The sequence below is a fragment of the Oryzias latipes genome, chromosome 20 (genome assembly GCF_053564925.1).
Source record: "Oryzias latipes strain Hd-rR chromosome 20, Olatipes_Hd-rR_3.1".
NCBI classification, from domain to species: domain Eukaryota; kingdom Metazoa; phylum Chordata; class Actinopteri; order Beloniformes; family Adrianichthyidae; genus Oryzias; species Oryzias latipes.
This window is the reverse complement of record NC_136256.1, coordinates 28777687-28803617: the sequence shown is the minus strand read 5'-3', so window position 1 is coordinate 28803617 and position 25931 is coordinate 28777687. Positions and strand designations below refer to the sequence as shown.

The window sequence follows — 25931 nt, the reverse complement described above, 5'->3', positions numbered from 1 at the left end:
TTCACTTGGAATACCTTTATTTTAAAAATTACCTGAAAAAAGTGAAATGCCTGCTCCATATGGAGTTAATTCAGTCTCAATAATCAGAAATGCACACAACCGGTTTTACAAATGCACACGCTCCGATTCACAAATGTCATTTTATGCAAACATGAAAAATAAATTCGGAAATACACACCCTGTGTTTCACAAACACACAGATTGTGTTTCACAAATGCACACTAAATGTTTTACAAATGCACAATAAGTGTTTCTTACAAATGTGCACACTGTGTTTCACAAAAAACATTTTAGAAATTCACAATAAATGTATCAGAAATACACAGTAGGTGCTTCACAAACATGATTTTTAGGTACACATGTGATGTGAACTCACAGATCATTCGAACTGCAGAGTGTGCATTCAAAATCCCGTTCTCGTTTGTGAATCTCCCCGTGTGTGTGAGAGATTTTTCTACGGTGAATATTGAGACTCATCTGACGGAGCGGGTCGACTAATCTCACCATTGGCTAGTGAATCTGTCAATCAAACTCATCGGCAAAGCAGGCGGGATCGCTTTTAGCCAATCGAATGGCCCCTTACACTTTCTCTACGCTTTCTGCGGGTGGCAAAAGCCCCGCCCATATTTGATTCTGTACCAGTCGGTCGTTAGCGTGTTAGCCTTAGCATGGCTTGTCGGTTTATTGCCTTCGGTTGTCAAAAATTACTGGCTTGTGCAACTTTTCAGTGGACCTGGAAGCAAGGCAACAGTGGTTGAATGCAGTTGACATTGAATCCATCGAACTCTGTACTGGTCATGAGATTTAAAATGAATGTTTCACTCGGGATTGTTTGTACGTTATTCTCTTAGCTTTCATGCTAGCGTCATTTCAACACTCAGACACGGTTTTGATCTTATGAAGGTGGAGGAGAAAAATCTTCAACTTCCACAGAAGGTTTTGTGGAGAAACTGGCATCACTTTGCTCCGTACCACGCAGTGGGACTACATTACCTCAAGTTCATCTCACTGTCAATCACAGACGCCCAATATACACCTCCCCTGCTCAGCCCGAAGTCACTTTGCTTGACCTTAATTTTATTTTTTTAATAACTCAAATGTCATTGATTTTATATTGTAACCATATACATATACACCTCTTGGCCAGGTCACCCTTGCAAAAAGATCCTCATCTCTCTGGGTTTTATAGCTGGTTAAATACTACACAACAAAAGATGGTCATAGAACAACAAAGTGCAAACATTCACCCTTTATTGCAGAGTAAAAGTGAAAACATGGACAGATTAAAACATCAAAATTTAAGCAAATGTGGGATCTCTACTGATTTGAATTTTATTTAAACTGGAACTAATTTTCATAACTTCCTTACATACAATGAAGTCCCTTGAACAATACAGCAGTATTGATTTGAACTCTGTCTTGCCCCGCTCAGTCTCTCTTCTTCTGTATGTAATTATGTCGCCTAAATTAAGTTCTAAACACACTGGACAGTAAAGATGTAGGTCAACTCCCAAACGGTCTGAATTCCACAATGGATTGATGTCGTCTTGCAGTTCCAACATTTGTGGACCCAGAAGAGGACTGTCCCATACCAGGACATTGATCCCAGGATGAGGTTCAGTCATGGATCCACTCTCCTCCCATTCAATCTCTGGAACCAGCATACCCTGACAAAAAAAAAAAAAAAAAAACTGTTTATGAACAGCACTGTTTTTTTGTGTTTTAGATTATGTAGGAACAGTGACCGACTAATAATAACTTATATTGTTGCTGGCAGGCAGACCTCATATCTCCATAACTGATTATAATTTGCAAATAAGTGACTCTTAACAAAGTAGTGACATTAGTACATCTGATGGCTCATAAGGCCATGCATTGTGATGCATTTTGAACTTGCAGATGTGCTATTCTTCCTACAAACAAACAATTTAGGGAAATTGTTTGCACCACACAACAAAAATCCTTTTCATTCATTTTCGATGAAAATTCACTGTAGTCATTATGATTTCATGATACTCTTCTTGATACTTTCCACTTTAGTCAAACTGCACACAAATCAGTTGTCCAGTACAGTGAGATTAAATAAAGCATTTACCCGGGGATCAGAAACAGGGTTCTGGGTCAAGCCCAACTGCCACAGCTGATTTGGTGTCATGCTTTGCTCCGTCCTGATTGGATGGCTGTCCCACGCGTCACTAAAGACATCCAAACTGGCCTGAATGCGTGGTAGAAAAATGTAATGGCTGCAGAATACGTGATGTGACTGATATTGAGCAAGTCTTGGTCCTCAGGAGAGTGCAGGATGTTGTAATATAAACCAGTAACACTCACGAAGACATCACACCAGAGGAGCTCAATCCTGTATTTGGAAAAAAGCAAAAAGAAATATTATATTGTCAGATTTATTTTTAATACATCATTCACTTTTATGTATCAGGGCTCCAGACTAACTTTTTTCACTAGGAGCATAGTGGCCCCTAACTGAAAATTTTAGGGGCACAACCAGAAAATTTAGGGGCGCATACCGTAAATCAACATTCTAACCAAATCTACTAATTTCCACTGTATTATGAATAAATACTTTAATAATAGATGCAGAAATTACAATGTGCTGTTTCTAATTCAGTGTCATATTTTATTCTGCACTTTTGAAGATGCAACATGAAGGTAAACTGACATCACCATCGCTGTCACGACAGTACAACTAAGTAAAAATAGTAAAAAAAATACCATACATTTAGAATAAAAAAAAGTTTTTAGTAACAAGTGATTACCGTAGTAACCTTTTGTAATTTCACAGTTTCAAACAATACTTAAATGTATGTAAATATTAGAGGATGGAAATTCATGTTGGTGACACCAAATATGTGCAGCCAAGATGCACAATAAGCGTGTTTGAGATCACCCAGATGGACGCAACACTGCACAGATCACCTGGTGTGTGACGTATATTTTTGTTTTTGCTCCAACATCACCTGTCAATCAAAACAAAAATATCACGAGAAAGGGGTGAGAGCAAGACACCAATCAGAGCGAACGCAGCTGGAAATTTAGTATTGAACTGACTAAAAGCTGCCCTACAGACTACAAAACAATGCATTATGGGACATGCGTCCTGATGGTTTTTTTGTAGTTCACTGATCAATTAAAATAATTTAAAATACCAACTGATTAAAAAAAGGCTACATCCATTACAAAACATTAAAATAATTATAAAAGATGTAATATCACAGCTCATACTTAGGGGGAGAGGCATATTAAAACGAAATTGAATGTTAAGGACAACTCCTAATTCCTGGTCTCTTTCAGTCTCGCTGCAGCTTCGATTTCATGCGAGTTTGAGACCCCTGCTGTACACTCTGTCACTGGTACACTAGCTGCAGGTCGGAAGAACGACTCAATAGTTCGCTTGCTCATAGCTCAGACGCACATATCAAGTTGTCATGATATTTTTCTCCGTTTCCTTCCCACGGATGTTTACGCGCGCTCGATTATCTCTAGGCCCCGCCCCTCCACATATTTTAGCCACTTGCAGTGACTTTCCCTATTCTTCTCACACGCATTGGCCGCCTCAGGCATCACTCAATGAAACGCGAGTGTGTGCTCGCGTGTGCTCCAGTCTCATGAGTATTCGCGCGAGTGTGTGTGTCTGCCTGCGTGCGTGTGCGCTCGCGTCTCATTGATGATTTCATTGATCATTTCATCGATCATTGACGTGCTCCTTTCATGTTTAATGTATAAAAAATACGGAGGGTGGGGGAGGCAAATTTACTGGTAGCACATGTGCGACTGGGTGTAAAATTCAGTCGCACACTCTCAAATTTTGGTCGCAACATGCGACCAAATGGACGCAGTCTGGAGCCCTGTGTATATATTAAAGCTTCTAAAACTAGGTTCAACTCACCGTTGATTGTGTGTTCACTTTTCCCACAATGAAGCCGTTTGTGTCAGTTGTACGTACTGTGAGCATTAACTCGGCTATGCCCACGTTTTCTCCTCCGTGATCTCCTCTCACCCTGACAATAACATGGAAATCATGTCTCAAACACATAATTACAAATGCATCGCCAATACGGTACACATCGGTTTAAAATGTAATGTTCTTATGTATGATGCCAATAAGAAGAATTTCTAGGTTAAAAAAATTGCAGGAGTGGGTTACATGTATCACTGGGGGAAAAATTGAGGTGAGAGAGACTGTTAAGGGGGGGGGGGGGGGGGGGTAAAATGTTATTCATGAGGGGAAAGAGTTTTAGAGTTGCCTTTGTTTATGGAGAGGAGTCTAAAAAAAGTAATTTTATTTTTGTACAAAAAACCAAGTACTTATACTGCCTGATATGTGAATAAAATATTTCTTTATGAATAACATGAATACCTCAGAGGTAAGCCATAAACGTTCACAGCGTCACTGAAGAAGGCCAAGTCTGCACAGTTGTTGTCTGCTATCTTCAGGTACAGGATACATGGAATACAAGTACAAATACTTTCAACTGACAGATATTTACAGGGGCAAAAATGCTAAATTCCCAATTGACAGGTAAAACAGTAATACAATAGGATGATAAAATATGAAATAGAATAGAAGGGTATTTAATAATCCCTGAGGAAATTTTTTTAAATGGCCATCTTAAAAAAATACATAAACACACACGCATTACAAATAGAAATATCACAAAATAAAAAGATTGATAAAAAAAGGCAAATAATTGGAAAATCAGTGGGTAAAATTAAAAGAAATTACTTGTAAGATGCCCTGCCAGAGACTTGTATTGCCTGATGGCACGAGGAACAAAAGATTGTCACGCTTCAGTAATTCTTAGAGAATAAATAAAAACACAACAAACATGGATTAGATCATTTAGCTGTCTGATCTTAAATTACATAATTTTCAAATATATGAAAGGGGAATTTTTTAAAACACTCTTGCTATGATTACTTGAGCTTGTAGTAAAGAACACCTTTAAAAAAAATCAGAGACAAGACACTGATCACAGGAAGCCTGTGTGTAATACTTACAGTAACTTCTACTCAAATCACTGTTGACAGCTGATTTCTCCCATCCACCCTTTCTGTGACTACTTATAGACTACAAAACAGCCTAAAAACATAATGTTTGGGATTCTTGTCATTACGTCACTAAAGGAAGTAAAGATACGGGGAATTTAGTGTCTGTCACTCTGACACAATCTCACAGGGCTTTTCAGCACAATACGGGTTCTAACGTTAGAAACTTAATGAGGCTTCTTTCATTCAACAGTGGATTCATGTCTGTTATATTTAAAAAATGCCGTTTTCATGAATGTCATATGAATTAACTTTGTTGCACAATCCACCCCATCTTAAAGTCTGGGTTGTGAAAATGCTGTGTCTAACTTTAACCCGGATCGCGTTTACATAAAGGCAGCACACGGAACAACTAGCTAGTTAGCATAGCATAGCATCAGTGTTTAAACAAATCGCCGTCTCCAAATCAATACTTTTTATTAAACTTTCTTTGCTGCTGTAAATCCGGCATGCTTTTCCCCTTAGTTCCTTATGAATCATGTTAAGAACCTACAGATCATTGGCTATAGACGCTAGCTTGAACCGACACCGGCTTGAACTTCACTCACACTCACACAGACACAACTTGCACAGGCTAAGCAAAACAAAGCTAAGCTAATTTGCGGTGGGGGTACTCTGCAAACGACTCGGCTGCAGTGTTCATAAAGCATTCACACATGTCACTTGGCAAAGGAGAACACTTCAACTTAGTGTTCAATAACATTACAGGACGTACAACGAGGGAATGATCAAATAAATGCATTACTTACGGGCTGAGACTGATCCCGTTCAGAAGACCTCTCCGCCATGTTTGCCGCCCGCGTCCTCCCAACTGCTGTGCTGAACAGCTCCCTCCCTCGTCACTTTGAAAGTGAGGAGTGTAAGGGGCCATTCGATTGGCTAAAAGCGAACCCGCCTGCTTTGCCGATGAGTTTGATTGACAGATTCACTAGCCAATGGTGAGATTAGTCGACCCGCTCCGTCAGATGAGTCTCAATATTCACCGTAGAAAAATCTCTCACACACACGGGGAGATTCACAAACGAGAACGGGATTTTGAATGCACACTCTGCAATTCGAATGATCTGTGAGTTCACATCACATGTGTACCTAAAAATCATGTTTGTGAAGCACCTACTGTGTATTTCTGATACATTTATTGTGAATTTCTAAAATGTTTTTTGTGAAACACAGTGTGCACATTTGTGAGAAACACTTATTGTGCATTTGTAAAACATTTAGTGTGCATGTGTGAAACACAATCTGTGTGTTTGTGAAACACAGGGTGTGTATTTCCGAATTTATTTTTCACATTTGCATAAAATGACATTTGTGAATCGGAGCGTGTGCATTTGTAAAACCGGTTGTGTGCATTTCTGATTATTGAGACTGAATTAACTCCATAGCTCCAAGCTCTGTGTAAGCACTGGCTATGGAAAATCACCATCCAAAACTAAAGATGGAAGCCGTCCAAGAAAGTTTAAGAACGTCTATTTTCTTTGTGCATGACAACACTTTTGTTCTGCCGGACAGAGAGATACTTTATTCATCCCACAATGCTTCACTAATTAATGATAGAAAGGGATTCTGAAGCTCAGATTTCCAGGGTTTACAAAAAGTGGTTTAAAGAAAAGGATGCTGATTTTTATGGAAGGCAGACTCCGATAGTCTCCAGCAGAAGACCAACTTATTGATTTGATAAGTCTTATTTTCATGTGCAAATCTGGTGCGAACAACACTTCTTACATTCTCCATCTTTGTTTCACCCAATCATTAATAGAAAACTTCTTACATCTTCACTTGGTTTGAAGTTTTGTTTTTTGTGTTTCTTTTTTCCTCTGTGATAATTCACTTTTATTTCTCATCTGAAGTTGCTTCTTATCAATTTGTCACTGCACATTCTGACTTGTATTACTCTCCTATGTATTTCACTTGTTTTACATTTCTTGGGAAAATTATTAAAGTTGGCAAAGTAATAAGTTCTTGTTTGCTTTTCTAATGAAAAAACAGGACATTTCCGATAGATGGAAACATGATTTATTACTTTTTTGTTCAAGCATTTCAATGTGGATGCACTTTGTTATGACCTTGCAGGCCAGTCCAGATGATAGATTTTGGTGGTAATAGCTGTTTTAATATTACTGTTTGTTACTAAGAGCGCCTGAGTCAGCAGGGCATAGCTTCAAAGGCTTAATGGGGCTAAATAAATTGCCACACCAAGGGAAAGACCCAGCACTAATCACACCATTAACATTGAGCATCAGCCCAAAGTGGCCATGTTTGTTTGAAGTGTCGAGAAATGAACTCGGGTCAAAATCAAATTAGGGATGCAGGGACCACAGCAACGTAAGAGAATATTGTGGCCTCCCCCACCCCCCCCACCCCCATTTTTGTAAACAGCTTTTTTTCTTTTTTTTTGTTGGTCTGTTTTCCATTTTCTTTAAAAGTGACTTTTGTGAGTGTCCTTGAGCAGATTTTATGGTGTTCTGCTTTTTTTTTTGTTAAGTTATTATCACAAAAAGGCATACTAAAGCACAGCTGTGTGTGGTTATTATGCAGCTGTACTTTATGACTATTTAGCTTCGTGTTCATAAAGAAATATATTCCCGTCACTTAACCTCACAGCACAAAAGAGTCCATGTAAAGACCTTCTCAACCCCCATTCAGAGCTTTTGAGTCGGTCTTATGTGTGAGCGCCAAGAGACAATCATTCAAGGTTATAATATTACATTCATGCTATTTGTTGTTTGTCTTTCTCAAATAATATCCATGCAATTACAGTAATACATTTCAGAAATGGGAAAACTAATTTTCTTAGCTCAAGAAAACTGGCTTGGTCTCTTCCCAACAAATACCTTTTCATTGTCCTCGTGGGCTCTATACCGTGTCAAACAGAACATTCTGAATTGAATGATTGTTGGGGAAAAAAAACTATCTATCTGCAGATCTTTGACTTCATAAAGCAAAGACCTTGGAGGAGGTGAAGCAGCCTGACAGCTTGCTTCTCAGGGAGAAACCTTGACAATGTCTTCATCGCCTTCAAGGCTCAAATCTGTGAAATATAATGGCTACATGCTTCTCTTACAACTTCTCTAAAGCATTAGGGACCTCTGCAGCTCTGAAAGTTGGAGGGAAGTTATCTGTTGACCTTCTAATGGCAAAATTGTAGAAAAACACTTTCAAGGCTGATCTTTTCAAAATCCTTTCTTACAAAAAAACACTGGAGGAAGAATCTGTGAACAGTGTTAAAGGAATATCCAAAAAGATAATGACTTTTACGAAATCAAAATATATAGAGGCTTTTTCTTTGGTAGTGCCTACAAAATTGACCTGAATCACTTCAGTTTTGTTCAATAGTACAAATGGAGAAATATTTGTTGACAGAACAAATGAAAGAAATTCAGACATTTTTAAATTATTTTCATTTTACAACTTTGTTGAAAAAAATCTACCTTTGATTTCTTTTTTCAACATAACGAGCATCAAAAAAATCTACACATAGGACTCTGTCTTTGGACCTGACCAGAACTCACTGTCCTGCAGCGTGCAGGGCAGGACTCTTCAGAGAAGCAGCACCAGAGTGAAACTGCCAAATCTGAATATTAAGAAAGTGAAACAGACAAGAAAAAAGTGTCTTATTCTCTATTTTGCAAGAAACCTAATATTATTAAGAAAGTTTTCAAAAGCAAATCAATCTTAGTTTAAGACAGTGCTTCTCAAATAGTGGGGCGCGCCCCCAGGGGGGGGCACGAAGCGATGCCAGGGGGGGCGCGCGGTGGTGGCGGTTTTAGGCACAGGTTTGTCCGGTGCGCAAATTTAACGTGGGGGCAGCGGTGACAGCGGCTCAGTGCTTGGAAAATAATCTGGTCCACTATTCGGTTCCTATTGTCTGTTCTGTCTGTCCGCGGCTGCGCGAGTGAGAACGAAAGGGGAGGGGTGGTGTGGGCCCTGTCTGCCAGGGGAATCGGGGCACGCGGACCACTGCTACCGCTGCCTGTTGCCCAAGATCACCGCTGCCCTTAGATTCCTAAGCTCATGCTAACAATGTCATTCTTTATGAACTATTGTGGACATTTTGATGACGTGTCTCTTTTTTCCATCCATGTTTTCTTTGTCTGCCTGTGGTTTAGTTGGTGTCAGACAGACATAAAGACAGCAGGTAATGCAGGAAAACAGCTGCACTTTTATGAGATCAGAAATAAACAATCCGTCATTTAGAAAAAAAAAATCAGCACGTTTTTACCTATTTCTTCAGACTAAAAACGTTAAATATTGTAGCGTCCCACTGACGCAATAATGAAGCGGAGGCGACCGTTTCTAACCGTGAGGCTTTTTAATGACTTAGGAACAGTTACTGTCGGCCGTAACCACGCCAAATACAGCACAACGATAATCAGAACTTTCCATCAAAGCATCCATCCTCCCCCAACCCCCTCGTGCACCCACGACCCCTCCTTTATTGTCTGCTCCTCCGCCCATTCTCCCGCTCATCCAATCACACTGGAGCAACGATGTAACCCAGAACACATTAACAGAGTCCCAAAAACGTTAGTCGCTACACTGCCTCCCCCCTACAAAGTCCCACGTCCCGTGGGGTCACACACAAAGTCACGGAGGTGGGGGGGAGGCTGTCTCAATCTCCTGGGCCTCCGTGGAGCCGGCACGGATGGCGCCATGTGATGTCCCGAGACCACCTGCTGCTGTGGGGGTGCATGTGGGGAATTGGCGGGGGGGCCAGCCCTAGCATGGGTGGGGGTAGCTGAGGGGGGCAACGACCTCCCAAAGTACTGCTGTGGCCGTGCATCACCCCTATACGGAGCCAGTCTGTCCCTGTGGAGGGTCACACGCCTTCCTCCAGGTGGGAGCTCAACCCTATAAACCACTTCTCCCAGCTTTTCCAGCACCTCACAGGGCCCCACCCACTGACAGTCCAACTTAGGGCATCTACCCTTTTTCCTTTTCGGGTTGTACACCCACACCAGGTCTCCTGCCTTGAAGTCTTTGCCTTTGGCCCTCAGGTCGTAGTTCCTCTTCTGCCTTATGCCGGCTTTCTCTAGTTGATTGCGGGCAAAGGCATGAGCCGTGTCCATTCTGTCCTGCAGCTTCCTGGCATATTCAGGTCCAGGCGGAGCTCCCAGGGCATCAGGGGGTTTCCCAAAAGACATTTCTGCTGGCGTGCGTAGCTCTCGTCCCAACATGAGCAAAGCAGGTGTGCATAAGGTAGAGTCCTGCACTGCAGACCTGTATGCCATCAAAACGAGTGGAAGATGCTCGTCCCAGTCGCTCTGGTGTGCTGAGGTGAGGATGGCTAGTTGCTTCACCAGGGTCCTGTTAAAACGTTCAACCAAGCCATCACTTTGGGGGTGTAAGGGGGTGGTCCGTGTCTTCCGCATGCCCAAACGCTCACACATGGCGGAAAACACAGCAGACTCAAAGTTCCTCCCTTGGTCACTGTGAATGACCTCAGCAGCGCCAAACCTAGAAAACATGCCCTCCACCAGGGCATCTGCAACAGTCACTGCTTCCTGGTCTGGGATGGCATATGCTTCCGGCCATTTTGTAAAGTAGTCCATGGCAACCAGAACAAATCGGTTACCTCTGTTTGTGCGTGGAAACGGGCCCATGATGTCCACTGCTACTCTCTCCATTGGTGCCCCTGCTGCCAGCTGCTGGAGCTCAGCGCGGGACCGATCAGGGGGGCCTTTATGCGCTGTACAGATGTCACAGCGGCGGCAAAAGTCTTCCACATCCCTCCTAAGCTGGCCCCAGTAGAACCCCTGGCGGATGCGACGGAGGGTCTTTGACACGCCAAAGTGTCCAGACCCTGCAGCTCCATGGCAACCTTGGAGGACTGAGTTTCTCAGCGTACGAGGGACCACCACCTGCCACCGTTCTTCTCCGGTAGCCGGCTCTTTCCAGGCCCTCTGAAGTACTCCATCCTTCAGTCTCAAAGCATCAAACTTTTCGAAGAGTCCTTTGGAGCCGGGGGAGCACCCTGCCACCTCCCCCCACTCAGGTTTGCGGCCGGCCTCCACCCACTGCAGCACTGGTTGCAGGTCAACATCCTGCTCCTGATGCGCTCTCCATTCAGTGGAGTCCACACCCTGCACCAGTCTGCAAACTGGCCAGCTGCTTTCACCGGTGTGGCTCTGCTCCTCTCTGCTGATTACTGCTTCCCGAGCCTCCCTTTTCTCACAGTACTGGCAGCCTGCCAGGGCACAGGGGCGTCGAGACATGGCGTCAGCATTAGCATGGCGGGAGCCCGGTCTATGCTCCACTGTGAAGGAGAATGAAGCCAGCTCCTCCAGCCAGCGAGCGATTTGACCTTCTGGCTCCTTGAAGGTCATCAGCCACTGCAGAGCAGAGTGGTCTGTCCGGACTGTGAAGGGGAGGCCGCACAGATAGTATCTGAAATGGCCTATGGCTTTCACAAAAGCCAGGAGCTCCCTGCGAGTCACACAGTAGCGCCGCTCCGCTTTACTGAGGGTCTTGCTGAAGTAAGCCACCACCCTCTCTCCTGCTGACCCCATCTGGCTCAGCACGGCCCCCATTCCCACATCACTGGCGTCCGTATCCAGAATGAAGGGTAATTTGGGATCTGGGGGGGTCAGGATAGGAGAGTTTGTCAGAGCCTTCTTCAAAGAGCTGAAAGCCTGCTCACACTCCTGCGTCCAAACAAAGTCACAGTCCTTCCTCTGCAGGTGAAACAGAGGGGCAGCAATGCAGGAAAACCCGCGAACAAACCGCCTATAATAGGAGGCTAACCCCAGGAAGCTCTTCAAGTCTCTTAGAGTGGTGGGCGTTGGCCAGTCTCTCACAGCTTGCACTTTCTCCTCCAAAGTGCTGATGCCCTCGCCCCCAATCTTGTGACCCAAAAACTCCAGTTCTCTTCTCATGAAGCAGCACTTGTCAGGGTGCAGCTTCAGACCTGCTGCAGCAATCCTCTGCAGGACTTTCCTCAGCGATTCCAGCGCAGCCTTGAAAGACCCCCCGTGTACCAGAATGTCATCCAAGTAGACCAAACATTCCTGACGGGGGATGGAGGCCAGCACCTTCTCCATCAGGCGCTCGAACGTGGCAGGAGCGTTGCACAGGCCAAAACTGAGCACGCGGAACTGCCACAACCCTCTCCCGGTGCAGAAAGCAGTCTTTGGTCTGGCTGCGGGGCTGAGTGGCACCTGCCAATATCCACTGCGCAGGTCCAATGAGGAGAACCAAGATGAGCCAGACACCAAGTCCAGAGACTCATCTATGCGGGGCAGCGGGTACGAGTCCTTCTTGGTCACCCCATTCAGCGGCCTGTAGTCCACGCAGAACCGCATTTTCGGACCCTTCTTTTTCTTGACCATTACAACCCCTGAAGCCCAGGGGCTGTCTGACGGCTCGATGATGCCGCCACGCAGCATTTCCTCAATCGCACTGTCAGCAGCCACTTGGTGGGCAAGGGGGAGGCGGCGGGGGCGTGTTTTAATCGGGCGGGCATCTCCAGTATCGATCTCATGATGAACTAGGTGTGTCAGCCCCACCTCATCCTCAGAAAGTGCAAAAATGTCTCTATACTCCAACAGCACCTTCCACAGTTCATCCTTCTGTCCCGGCTGCAACCCATCACAGCTGCGCCTCCAGATCTCCTTCACAGCTGTCACTCTGTCAGCCTCAACCACTGCGTTCCGCTGATCTGAGGGCAGTGGCTGCGTCTCGATCTTAGGTTGAGGAGTGGTGGGCAGCGGAATAGAGTAGGGCGGGGACAGGTCCTGTTGCATCTCTACCGCCCTTGATGTCTCTCGGGGTAAGCACTGGGCCCGAATGGGTCGGACCATGGGCACCTTAGGCCCCCCAGGGAACTCCAGGGTATTCCCCCCTAGGTCCAACACACATCGGGCTGCTCTCAAAAAGTCCAAGCCCAATATGCACTGATCCTGCACAGCTGCAACCCACACCTTACAATCCACCGTCATGCCACCCACTCGAATGTTCGCTGTCCCCCGGCCAAGCATGGGAGTCAAGTCCCCGGTCACAGTTCGTAGCTTGACAGCTGTGGGTTCCAGTAGCATCTCAGCTGGGACCATGTCGGGCCTGAGCAGGGTGGCAGTGGACCCTGTGTCCACAAGTGCTACACAGGACACCCCCTTTATGGTTATGGGAACGTGGCAAAAGTCCCCAACATGGGTCCAGCCCACAACTCTGGTCCACTCCGCACTGTCGTCTGCTTCTGGGGGGAGTTGAGCCTCCCTCCCCCGGCTGTCAAGGTGGGCTCCATCTGCTAGCAGATCATCAGGGTGGGACATGCGAAAACGGGTCTGTGACGTCCCTCCTACACAGACCCCGGGCCGTTTCCCTGAGGAGTCATACGCTTGGGGCACCGCACACTGATGTGTCCAGCCTGGCCACACACCCAACAGACAGGGGCGTCGCGGCGGAAGCGGCTACCCTTTTTCGGGGGCTGCACGGCCACGGTTCGGATCAGTTCTGTGAGCTCTTGGACCCATCCTGGTTCCTCTGGGTCGGGGGCTGCTTTTTCTACAACCCTCACAACAGGGTTGCAGCCAATGGCACCATTCTCAGCAGCAGCTCCAACCAGTTCTCTTTCCAGCGCCGTCTCCAAAGCTTCTCGAAGGGTGCAGGGGTGGGCCAGTTGCGTCTGTACTCTCAGGTCCCTCGGAGACAGGGCTCGGATGAACTGATCCCTCGCCAGCTCAGCTTGGACCGCAGCGGGCATGTGGGGATAGGCTCTTCTTGTAAGAGCTTCAATGTCAGAAGCCAAAACCCGCAGTGGCTCATCTGTTCGCCTCTGTCTGTTTGCTAGCTCTGAGCGCAAAATAGCAGGCTGGCCAAACTGTCCAAAACGCTGCTGCAGAGCTCCAACCAAAGCCTGGAAGTTGCCCCGTTCTTCTGGACTAAGCAGCAACAGACAATGGGAGGCCTCGTCTGTGAGGCACAGAGCCAGCTGGAGAGCTTTAGTGTCTTCCGACCATCCGGCGGCCCGAGCTAACAGTTCGAATTGTGCATAGAAAGCCTCCCAGTCAGCCTTACCGGAGTATTTGGGCGTTTTCATTGGTAGCTGGTTGCACAGGGCGCCGCCATGTTTATTTACATCCGGTATGTTGTTGTCACTTCCGGCGGCGGTGTTCGCGCCGGCGCCAACGTGAGCCGCGCGCGCGCCGAATCCAGCGTCCGCGGCCATCCTCCTGGCCGCTTGTTTCAGCCGAAGCATGTGGTCATACTCGCGGGAAAAATCCGTCTCTCGTCCCGGAGAAGTCGCATAATCACCATACTCCATCTCCTCCTTGATTTTTGGGCGAGCGCCGGTCCTGTCCCGCTGAACGGCCATGTCGCGCGCCGCGCTAGCTTGACTGAGTTAGCCGAAAACGCCGTTGTTTCACTTCTGACACCAGTGTAGCGTCCCACTGACGCAATAATGAAGCGGAGGCGACCGTTTCTAACCGTGAGGCTTTTTAATGACTTAGGAACAGTTACTGTCGGCCGTAACCACGCCAAATACAGCACAACGATAATCAGAACTTTCCATCAAAGCATCCATCCTCCCCCAACCCCCTCGTGCACCCACGACCCCTCCTTTATTGTCTGCTCCTCCGCCCATTCTCCCGCTCATCCAATCACACTGGAGCAACGATGTAACCCAGAACACATTAACAGAGTCCCAAAAACGTTAGTCGCTACACTATATTGGTGCTGCTGTGTTAATGTTTCAGATCAATTTAGATTTAATATTATTTATTGATTGAATTATTTTTTTCAGCATCAAATGGTTCAGTTGGTCAAAATGTTTCTAGTTTAAATAAGGAATGACAGATTTTTTTTATTTCAGGTACTTTCAGCTTCTTTTCTGTTTTAGACTAGAACAGGGTTTCTGTGGCTAAATAAAGTTAATATTTGTTGAAAGTGGATTTATTTTGCTTTTTTCTTTTGTTAGTGTTAAAAGATACAATTTTAGGTATACAAATTTTATAGATACTGACCTGATGTATTGTCACCGCGCGAGTGTGTCTGTGTGTGTGTGTGTGTGTGGGGGGGGGGGTTATGGGGGGGGGGGGGGGGTCAGGGGGGGCGCGAAACATTTTCTTTTCCTAGGGGGGGCCTGGCAAAAAATAATTGAGAAGCACTGGTTTAAGAAAATATGTCTTAGACCTCTTCTTTTTTCTTTTTTCACACCCCACATAGCAGCCGTTTTAAGAAAAAGTTAAATTTGTATGACGACTGGATTATTTTTTGTTTATTTATTTTACATCTGTCAGTGGCCGCACAGGCACATTTCAAGGTTGCACAGTGGCAGGCGGGTGGTAGGAAGACCCCACCGTAATAATGGACTAATAGGAGGGTCTCTAAGGTTCCCAAAATAATCAGACTGCCACCGTCTGATTGTTAGATATCGTACGGTAGCAGAGCGGCACTCAGCAGGGCTGTTGACATGGGCCCGGCGATGACCGAATGACAACCTGGCGATCACGGCCACTGTGATTTCAAATGGGAAGACGGCATTGATGCTGCACAAAACTCATCATGGCAGAAAAAAAGGAGGCAAAGTAAAACAGATTAAAGCAATAAATTGAACATGGCAGAATACTATGAACTTAAAGCTCTCTTAAAAAGCAGTTTCTTTAGCTGTTCCTTAAAAGACTCGACATTGTCAGTCAGACGAGGTAATAAGAGTAATAAGGGGCGAGTAATTCGGGCTACTGCTTGGAAATCAAAGTCACCTGGGGCCTCATTTCTAAACGTTGCGTACGCACAAAAGAAGGCCGACGCCACTCTCTACGCAATAATTGAGATTTATAAAAAGCAAACTTGACAGGAAAATGTGCGGTCCTTCACTCAAGCTCTGACCCAGGCGTACGCACAAAAACGGGTGAAATGAGAAACAGCGACGCCGTCGGCAGATGGAAGAAAGACGTGAAAGTGAAAATGACAATACTGCCTCTCAGAAATAACATGACGACTTCACAAAGCAAGTCTTACAATTAACAGCCTACACGAAGACCCGTTTGATCGATCAGCAGTGAGACAAACAAAAAAATCAAACGAAAATTACAACAGAAATTCAAATGAACACTTATTTGCAGAAAGAAAAGTGACATATGTTCTGCAATATTGGCATGTTGTGCAATTCATCCTCATAAATAATATAGTTAACAGAACGAAATAATGTACAAAACTGATATTCCCGTCAATGTGTCCGTCTGGCGGAGCAGATATAGGTGCAGACAGACAGACGGACATATTAATTGTCCACTGGGGAAAGTTGTTTTCATAGTAAAACATTTCTTCATAAGCTATGGAATTATGGTGTTCATGCATATGCTTTCAGTTTGTTTTATTTTTGATAAAACAATGTATGGCGTATGTCTCAACCATTCACAAAGCAACAAGAAACTAGAAGGAGCTGCATTTCCAGAAGAAAATGCAGGGTTGAATGCTGTATTGCTGAATGAAAGCAGAAATATGATGAAAAAACATTGTAGAAGGAGTTAAGCATGAAAGCTGAAATTGTTGAAAAAATGGCTGAACTGTCCTGGAAAATCCTGGAATATTTTGAAAAGTTAAAGGACCAAAAGTCAAAGGTGAACATTGTAAAAGTAGAATGACCAAAACAGGTCAAAATTTGTAGACGGAGTTAAGCATGAAAGCTGAAATTGTTGAAAAAATGGACGTACTGTTGAAAATTTGAAGATGACGCTAAAATGGCTAAAAGTGCTAGCATCAGCATCATCAACTGACTCAAAAAAACACATTGTGAGTATCATATTGGTAAAAGCTACATGTTCTAAGTTGATAGAAAATCCACTTTTTTCAAAATGGCGGCTTTTCTATTAATTTTATCTCCATAGCAACCATTTTATGTTTGGGTCGCCTGGGGATGACGAAAAAATCAACGTCAGTTTCAGACAAATCGGAAAAAGTAAACCTTTGGACGTCCTTAGCAACGAAGTTTATTTGATAACCACGCCTACATTCCTTATATGTCCAGATCCAGTGAATTTCAATATGTTCAGTTCCAGCCATGGATGAAGTTTATTGCAATATTTGCTTCACATTTTGTCATAAAATGGCTTTCAAACTGTAGGTAGTGTTGCCATACCATAATAATTTCAAAACCTCTGTTGAAATCCAAAGCCTGGTGAACATTTAAATGTTGACTGGTGTCTCTAGCTGAAAGCATGTTGAAGTTACAATGGTTAAAAGAAACAAAGGTTTTCAAGGATTATCCTTGTATTTAAATGGAGCATAAATCCTGGAAAATCCTGGAATATCTTGAAAGGTTCAAGGATTTGAAGGACCAAAAGTTATAGCTGAAAGAATTAAGCTTAAAGAGTTGAACATGTCAATAGTTGAATGGTTAAAATAAGTAAAAACTGAAGTTTAAAATAGCCTCAATTTTAGGCACAAAATGGCTGCCAAAGAGTAGTTGGTGTTGCCATCCCATAATAATTTCAAAACTTATTTTGAAGTCCAATATCTTTTGAGCAGTTTATTGTTTGAACGGTGTTTCTAGCTAAAGGCATGTTGAAGTTGTAATCTTTGAAAGAAACAAAGGTTTCAAGGAGTCTCCATGTATTTTAATGGAGAAAAATATTGGAAAATTCTGGAAAATCCTGGAATATCTTGAAAAGTTGAAGGATTTGAATTACCAAAAGTCATAGCTGAAATAAGTTGAAAGAGTTGAACATTTTAATAGTTGAATGGTGGAAAAATTGGAAATGTCCGAACGGGGTCTTGAACCGGCGACCTCATGAACCATAACTTCCCTATGTATTTTAATAGGGCAAGAATTCCCGGAAAACCTGGAATATCTTAAAAAGTACTAGGATTTGAAAAACCAAAAGTCATAGCATCAATAAGATGAAGGAGCTGAACATTTTAAAAGCTGAATGGTTAAAATAGGATAAAAATTCTAGAAGGAGTTAAGTGCTGAAAAACGGCGGAAGATAGCATAACAGGAAAACAAAGGGTTGAATGCTTTAAAGCATTCAACCAATTACATTTGCGCTGATCAATTTCCCATTTCCACGTGGATTATTTTATTTTATTTTATTTTTTTCTTTACTTGTCCTGTCCAACAGCTTGGCAGACAGATGAGAGCTGAGGGCCTCTTGGGTTGGACATATTTTACTTTAACAAGAGGGGTTATTCATCTTCAGACAAACCAAAGGTATGTCTGAATAAACCCCTTTTGTAATTGAGGCCAAACTTTATTAATTTCAATCATGTTTGAAAATCTTTGGTGTTGGACCGGACGGAAAAGGAAAGAGGGGAAGAAGAGAGAGGGACGTTAGAGAGGGGAGGGTAGGAGGGTGATAATAGGAGGGGAAGGGGGGTAAGACCATGAAGCAGCATAGAGCAGACAGGTTTACTGGTTGTTAATCATTATGGTAAGGTTCAAATGTAGTACAAAAAGGGCGGGGCCTGTCCACACACACACTCAAATGTTATAAACACACCTGCTAGCTGCAAAAATGTCCACCTGTCGACATGTACACAAAACAGACAGTGTGAATGCATCTTTAGACAGCAAGAAGACTTGCTGGAAAATGAGGACGAGTGTCTTATGAGCCGGTTCCGACTTCCTCGATCCGTCCTGTTGGACCTCTGCGGGCTTTTGGGGGTGTGTCACCCGGTGCATCTGGCGCGTCGGCGTCCCCCTGCGCCTAAGTCACCACTCCACTTAAAAGGGATTCCCCAATAATTGCCGGTGTGGGTACCGGATGTTCTCGGGTTGCCGGATGTTCTCGGGGTCCTTCGGGGTCCTTCGACCGATGATGACGTCACACTATTTGATTGGCTGTAAGTTGCCACGACCAATGAGTTAACGTCGCTAAGTTTTTTAAAAAACTTTATTGACAATTGCGGTATCATACATTAACAATGACATTAACGTTAACAACGAACAATAACGATGTAATCAATATTGCCTCGAAGATCAGTCACCATTGCCAAATATAAAATATTGACATAGAAAATAAAGAATAGAGGGGGAAAAAAGAAACAATGAACATAACATACAAATAAATAAAAACATAAGTAAAATAAAATAAAGGAACATAGAAATAAATCTAAGTAGTCTAATACTAGTTAAGTTAGAGGTACTCGTGAAGTTTGTATTTCTGAACAAAACTAAGCAATTTCAAGCCATTCTTCTTTTTCATATAATGAAGTGATTGAAAGCAAAAACAGAGCTCTTTATTAAATGTTGTAAAAGTGATTTGGTCTTCAAAACTTGACCTCACCAAGATGGCGGTGCTCTCCTCCCATGAGGAACCATGTGATGTCTCCTCTAGTGATATAACTCATTTGAAGGACCCTGAAGGACCCCGAGAACATCCGGCAACCCGAGAACATCCGGTACCTACACCGCCAGTCTCTCATCAAGAGGGTTCAGCCCCGGTGTCCCCCCGCCCACCCGTGGCAGACACACTCTGGCGATGGAGCGCCAGACGTTTTTTTGCCTTGTGTTACGCCCCCTTGTGTGTCTAGGGGTGCTAGGGGGGGCATAACATAAAAAAGTAAAGGTTTGGCTACCAAGTTGACTGCAACACAAAACACCAAACGAATGTCTCCATAAAATATGACAAATTGATTTACAAATAAACAACCAACAAGAACTAAAAGTGAAGCTAAAAGGCTTCAGGGTGAACCCAGGCCAAAACAACAAACAAAACCCCAACTAACTGCAACATGTAATCTTACCTGCAAAGAAAGAAAAGGGAAATCAAAGACAGAACGCTAACCTCCCTAACCTAACAAAACCAGGAGAAAACATGGACTAAACAAAATGGAGGTTCACCCCTACAGCTTCACTTAAACAAAATCATAAACCAAAGGACTAAGCAGAGTGGGCACAGACAAAACTACAAAGAACTACGAAGTGCAACACAAACTAAAACAAGTGGAGAAGACATAAACAAAAATGGAGAAGAGTGCCAAGCTGCAGTGGAGACTGTTGCAGCAAGGCTCCCTTCCCCCTGACTGGATGTCCAAATGGTGGCTTTAAAGGCTGCCTCCACCAGCTGGTCCAATGGGAGGCCACACCCTTTCCACCACACCTGAAAATAATCAGACAAAAACAGACAAAGATCCAAAAAAATACAAGTCCCACTCTGATACAGAAATACTACACAAAACACAAAAACAAACAAACAAAACAAAATCAAATACGGCCACAGCCGTAACACTTGACTTTGATGTCCGACCATTTCTTTTTTATTTCGGCCACGGTCCGAGGTCGTGAGGCTACAGCATTTACGGCGACTGCCACCGTTTGCTACTCAAGTGCCTTTTTGGCATTAGTAATGCCCACACTGTGCCCTCCAAACAACACTTTTCTCCTCTTTTCCACCAAGCCATCCATAACTTCTACTTCACATTGAGTGAAGTTACGTTTTTTTCATTTCCTCTCTGTGTTGCCATGGTTTCGCAATCAATGAATATTCATTTGTGGGCGTTTCACGGACTATTTATGGGCAGCTATGGGCGTGTCATGAAGCCGCAAAAGCTGCGCTGCATTTAGGATTGGTTGGGATTTATTAAGGGAAAGATGCGTAGGATGTGCGTGCGCACGGTTTTATAAATCCGAATATTTCTGTGCGTACGCACGTCTTATGTTTCATCCGTGCGCCACTTCTGACGCAAATCCTACGCAAAGTTTTATAAATGAGGCCCCTGGAGTTTTGTAACTTGAGGTGACCTCCAGCCAGCGATCTGGCTGCAACCACCCTGTGGCTTCACAAAGGCGTCATCCTCACCCAACTGACTACCGCTGTCTACATTCAAGACCATGCCAACAATATTCACAAAACAATGAAATCTGATTCTGCCAATGCCTCCCCATCGCACAGTGGCAGTTGTGTTTGTGACTGTAGCATAAAGGACAAGACTTTTAATTGAATTCTTGGTAGGACCATTTTTCTTACCCCTTTGGCAGATTTATTTATGTCCTAGCTTGTTTGATAAATTCCACAAGTGGGGTAAAAATGTTTGACTTATTTCTGAGGGGGCTGTTTTTGCATTGGATGACAACAAAATTGTAGACTCGATCAAAGAGTAGACATCTGCATACCATCAGAGCCTTTACGCTCTCTTGTAAGCTAATTTTTCCTAAACTTTCCATGCATCCGTAAGGAAAAGCCCTGCTCTGTTTCCTGTTCACCACATCTGCCCAGTTTCCTCTTCTCTTCCAAGGCTCAGATGAACAAGCTTCTGCGACCGTCCCTAAATGACTGGAAGAGGAAGTGGGAGTCTTTGACGGCGCTGAGAGAAAGGGCAACATGAATGTATAATGCCGTTCAGTGTGTTGATGCCTCGGGTATTCAAGTGTGTTTGCAGGGAGGAGGAAGCAAAATCAGGGCTCTGCATAAACTCTCTTTGATTGACTGTTGATGAATCCTTCAGAGATCACTGGAGGTAAACTACTGTATAATGAAAGGGTTTGATATTGACAGCTATCCGATAAAATTCATTCCTGCATCCGGAAACCCCCCAGGTAGGCAAACAAGGATTTCCATTGAGTGCTGTGCTAATTAAATAAATAAAAACCATAACAACATTAGCCCTGAGTTTTTTTATGAGTGCATCCCTGTACTGCCACACTGCTCAGGCTCGTCTCTCACTTTCAATTTGGCTTGATCTTTTCTTTTCAATGAAATATTCATTACTCGCCGGCATTTCCACGTCTGCTTTGGAGACACTTTATCTGAAATCTAAACCTCAAAACCTGTGTCAGGAACTTATTGCTTTGACACTTAAAGAAAGCTGCAGGGTGAAATCCCTGAAGTAGATTTTTATTTGGTGATTTGGAGAAACAAGTCTGCCTCACCTGCAGCTATAGGTCAGATTAGGATTTGTTTAAAATACACGAAAAACCAGATTGTAAATTTGAAAAGAAAATTTGAGAAAAAGACATTGTCTATTTGAAGAAAATGAAAATTAAGAAATGTGAAAACAGTTTTGAACTTCAAAGTACAAATTGCAAACTTGAATGAATTATTTGAAAAATATAAAGAAATCAAAGAATAATTGAAAATTATAAAAGAAATAATTATACATTATAAAAGTAAAAATTAAACCTAAGACTTAACAAATAAAAAAAGAAAATCATGTGTATATGTATTCTCAACTTTTTTTATTTATTTATTATCAAGAATAGGTGCTTTATTTCATTCCGTGATCTTGAGTTAAGTCGTTTTTATGTCATTTAAATTATGTTGAGGAGACAAACTGAAAATATTTTAGCAGACATGGCTGTTGTCTCCTTGTGTGATGATCCTACACATCCTATCTACTCTGTAACCCTTGTTCTGTCCTAGGGACTTTAACCTTGGGAGTGGGGTCATCTAGACCCACTAGACAGTGGGTCTAGTGGGTCAATGATTTGTGATCTTCACTGGTGTCCATGGATTACATGAAATCTTTCCACCTTTATCCACCTTTGTCATGGTAGGGAGAACACGTCAATGTGAGGGGGGGGGGGTCATATAAGATGGCACAAGGGTTAAATAAGATTTGATATGTAGCAGATAGTTGTGAAGAGATTAGTTGTCTAGTCTTTTTACCCTCTGTCACCACCAGGCAGAAAAGAATATCCTTGCATATTTATCATCTGCTTTAAACAATTTAGCGGAGACGAATAAGAGAAAGCTGCAAAAATATAAAATATTCTCATTGATAAACACCATGGTGGTCACCATCATTGACCGGCGGTGTCAATGATGTAAACTTCCACGATCCAACCCTGAAGGCTAAACTCCGGCTTTCCTCACCTGTTAATTTTCTAAATACATTGTTGGTTTTGACACTCACTGTCATTGGTTCACTTCCACTCTTTCTACCTCTAGATTATTGTGACATTGTTGGTGAACCACACCAGGGTTCACTTGCAAGCTAACCTTCCTTTCATGTGGATCCGTGTTAGCATGTGTGTTCTTCACCAAAGTTCAGGGGAGCTTCTGGAGCTGCCAAACAAAGAGCAGACAGACTTTACTGTTGAGTAAGCAGGTCAGCTTGAAAGTGGCCCCATTCCCTGAAGAACCTTTTAGGAACAGGTGGGGACAACAAAGCAGCATTTATGGGAAACAAATATATATATATATATATATATATATATATATATATATATATATATATATATATATATATATATATATATAAAAAATAAGATGAGTTTGTTGTGAAACAATATTCATCATCTGAGCTCCACTGAATACCTTTGTGATGAACTCAAGGCTGTCTGAAAAACCTTTTTTCTTATTCAGAATAAGCTCTTCAGATGATAACTTCTTAGATGCTATTACCCAGAAATGATGCAGAAACTGAAAAGGTGAACTTCAACAAGAAAAGTATCTTTTTATTCAGGAAAAATCTAGCACTGATAGTAAATCAAAAATACATATGTCCTCCTGCTATTCAGACACAAAATGTATGTCTTCTGCAAAACAGACATCGCCTTAAAAAAATCCATCCTTCCAGGTAGGGCTGAATGATTTGGGGAAAACTTCCAATGTGCGGTGATAGTGATCAATATGACAATGTGGCTTACAATGAATGAACAAAAAGGAAAACCAAAAAGCGCCATTTCCATTTCACTTCAGAAGTTTGGTTTAAATAAAAGTCAACATAACTTAAACTATTTTGCAAATGACCCACATTTATATGGAGGTGAGCATCTATTTGATTGGTCAGCGACATGAAGGGATCTATTCAGTAGATCAATGATGCAAAGGGATCCAGTTGATTGATCAGATGTATAAAGCGGTCTGTTTGATCTGTGGAATACTTCAATATACTACTCCCTGAGAATGTTTTAGCATGTGTGCAAACATTTCAGGAAATAATTTATCGCAGTTTACACCGACTTTTACGATACGCATTTCAAACAGCCCGATATCGCGATGACAAACACGACCACATCTAATCAATTTACGATTTATTATGCAGTCTCCAGACAACATCAGCAATGCAATCAGAGCCAGGAGGAATGTAAAGGATTTGATTTGTGGCTGCAGAGTCCAGGCAAATGCAGAATTATCCAGCAGAAGTGAGTCCTGCCAGATAAAAACTCTGCAGCCGTTGATGACGCGGTGATGACAGTCAGGGCTGCAATCAAACCGTGGCGGCGCGTCCGTGAAGTCAAGTGTCTAGGTGGAGCTGTAAACAGGTTTGTCACTTTGTCTGGAAGTCGGTCCAAAAACACAAGCAGGCATGTCGCTTTTAAAACTGTCCTGAGATCAATGGACATGAAAATGAAGTGACAATAAAAAGATGGCGACTCTTTGGACCTCTGATGTTGGTTTTAGTGGTACTCAGGATTTTTTAGATATGAACTGGGATGTAAAAAAAAATGTAGGAAAAGACTTTCAACTAAAAAATTCAAACTTGTTCCCCATCTTCGTCCTGTGGTTTATTTTTGAATTAGTGAGCGTTTTAGGATTTGTAAAGGCTTCAGATCAGGGTCCAACCTCCCAGAAACAGTTTCTCTTTCTTCATTGAATGTTAACTTGTGTTTTTCATGTTCATGACATTTCTTACTGCAGAGCCATAAGGCTCACATGTAATGTAGTTAGATCTAGAAATACATTGTGTAATAAGTAGAACTGTAGGGTAAGCTAAACTGATGAAGGATGTTTTCTTTACCTGGACATCTTTAAAAGTTCAACTTCAACTTAAGCTGCAGATCTTTAAATAGGTTTGAAACTGTGCCAAGCTGATGATTGAGCTGTCAGCATGATCAAAGGCAGAAATCCTGCAACCTTCTTTCTGTTGTGTATTCTTTGTCTCTGTTGCTCTAAAGTGAACCCTCCATGACATCATAAACTAAGCGATCACCTTGAGTGGACCTCTGCTCCCCCCAAAACCCCAAATGAAGAAACAGTCAGCGGCTCACTCGGGGAGGGGGACTCGTGCACCCTGTGACTCCATCTGTGGCCGCCATCCTTTCCCGACACGTGAGCCCCTGGACTCGCGTCAGCGCACCGCCGCTCCGGCGCATGAGCGTGGGATTGCTTTGTTGTTGCATCAGTATGATGCAGGGCTGCTCTGGATCTATGCGTGTGGTGTTTATTCATTCATTTATGGAGCAGCTTCTCTGATCCCACTTCACAGGGAATACAAAGGCCTCGTCCTTTTCACCGACGCAGATATGAGTCTCAGATAAAGCAGGTAAATGAACTCAGTCAGTGCAGATGATTGGATGGGAGATCAGATCAAAAAGAACAATATTTTTTTCCCTTTTTAAATGTTAACTATGATCTTGAATAAAAATAATTTTAGAAAATCTATGGAATAAACAGACTTTGGTCCCATTTATCTCTCATTCCAAATATTCAACTTTATTTGACTGTAATTGTTAATTTATTTCCCTGGTCTATTGCACCTCCAATGTATTTTTTTATTTTATTTTTGTAAGCATATATGTTTTGTAGAGTTGCCAACTTTAAATAATGTTATTACTTCAAATATAATTATGTTCACTTTGCAAAAATAATTATATAATCATAATATTTTACACAATGTGTTTATTTAACTTAAAAAATCTCTTATAAAGAAAAACAATTCTCCAAACACGTTAAAAAAGTAACTTTAAAAAGTGAATAACTGATGCATTTTTCTACCCATGAGGCTGGTATTGTTTGTACACTATCAAAAGTACAAGTTATTGTTTATTGTATTTTATTGATGAGTTCATTTTTTTTAAAGGAATACGGTCAAGCAGAAGACCCGCCCCCTTCTCCCTAGGGAGCAGTGATGCAAAGTTTCAGTTGCACATTCTTTTCTTTTTTCTGCAGAAAAATGAGCTGCTGCTTTAAAATGCTTGTGAACAAACAAAAGAAGAAATACATCTTTTTTAGGAGCGTCTTTGAAATCAGACAGACCAACATAGA

At 42.8% G+C, this 25931-nt stretch overlaps 2 long non-coding RNA genes across 4 annotated transcripts in view; one reads left to right on the top strand and one right to left on the bottom strand.

Moving 5' to 3' along the window:
• The window catches only part of LOC110017287 (uncharacterized), a 115713-nt gene extending 90361 nt beyond the window's left edge, over positions 1 to 25352 (top strand). The window contains exon 3 of the long non-coding RNA XR_002292649.3: positions 24842 to 25352. This is a non-coding gene — a long non-coding RNA (uncharacterized LOC110017287). The remainder of the gene's footprint in view (positions 1 to 24841) is intronic.
• On the bottom strand, positions 1235 to 5096 carry LOC144988143 (uncharacterized). Of its 3 annotated transcripts, XR_013651964.1 has the most exons (5): positions 4742 to 5096; positions 4376 to 4446; positions 3905 to 4016; positions 2096 to 2359; positions 1235 to 1667 (listed from the first exon to the last, which is right to left on the bottom strand). It is a non-coding gene; the product is annotated as an uncharacterized LOC144988143 (long non-coding RNA). The 3 variants fall into 3 exon arrangements; XR_013651963.1 differs by lacking the exon at positions 4742 to 5096 and having other exon boundaries at positions 4376 to 4544; XR_013651962.1 differs by lacking the exons at positions 3905 to 4016; positions 4376 to 4446; positions 4742 to 5096 and having other exon boundaries at positions 2096 to 3894.
• Positions 25353 to 25931: the final 579 nt, after the last annotated feature.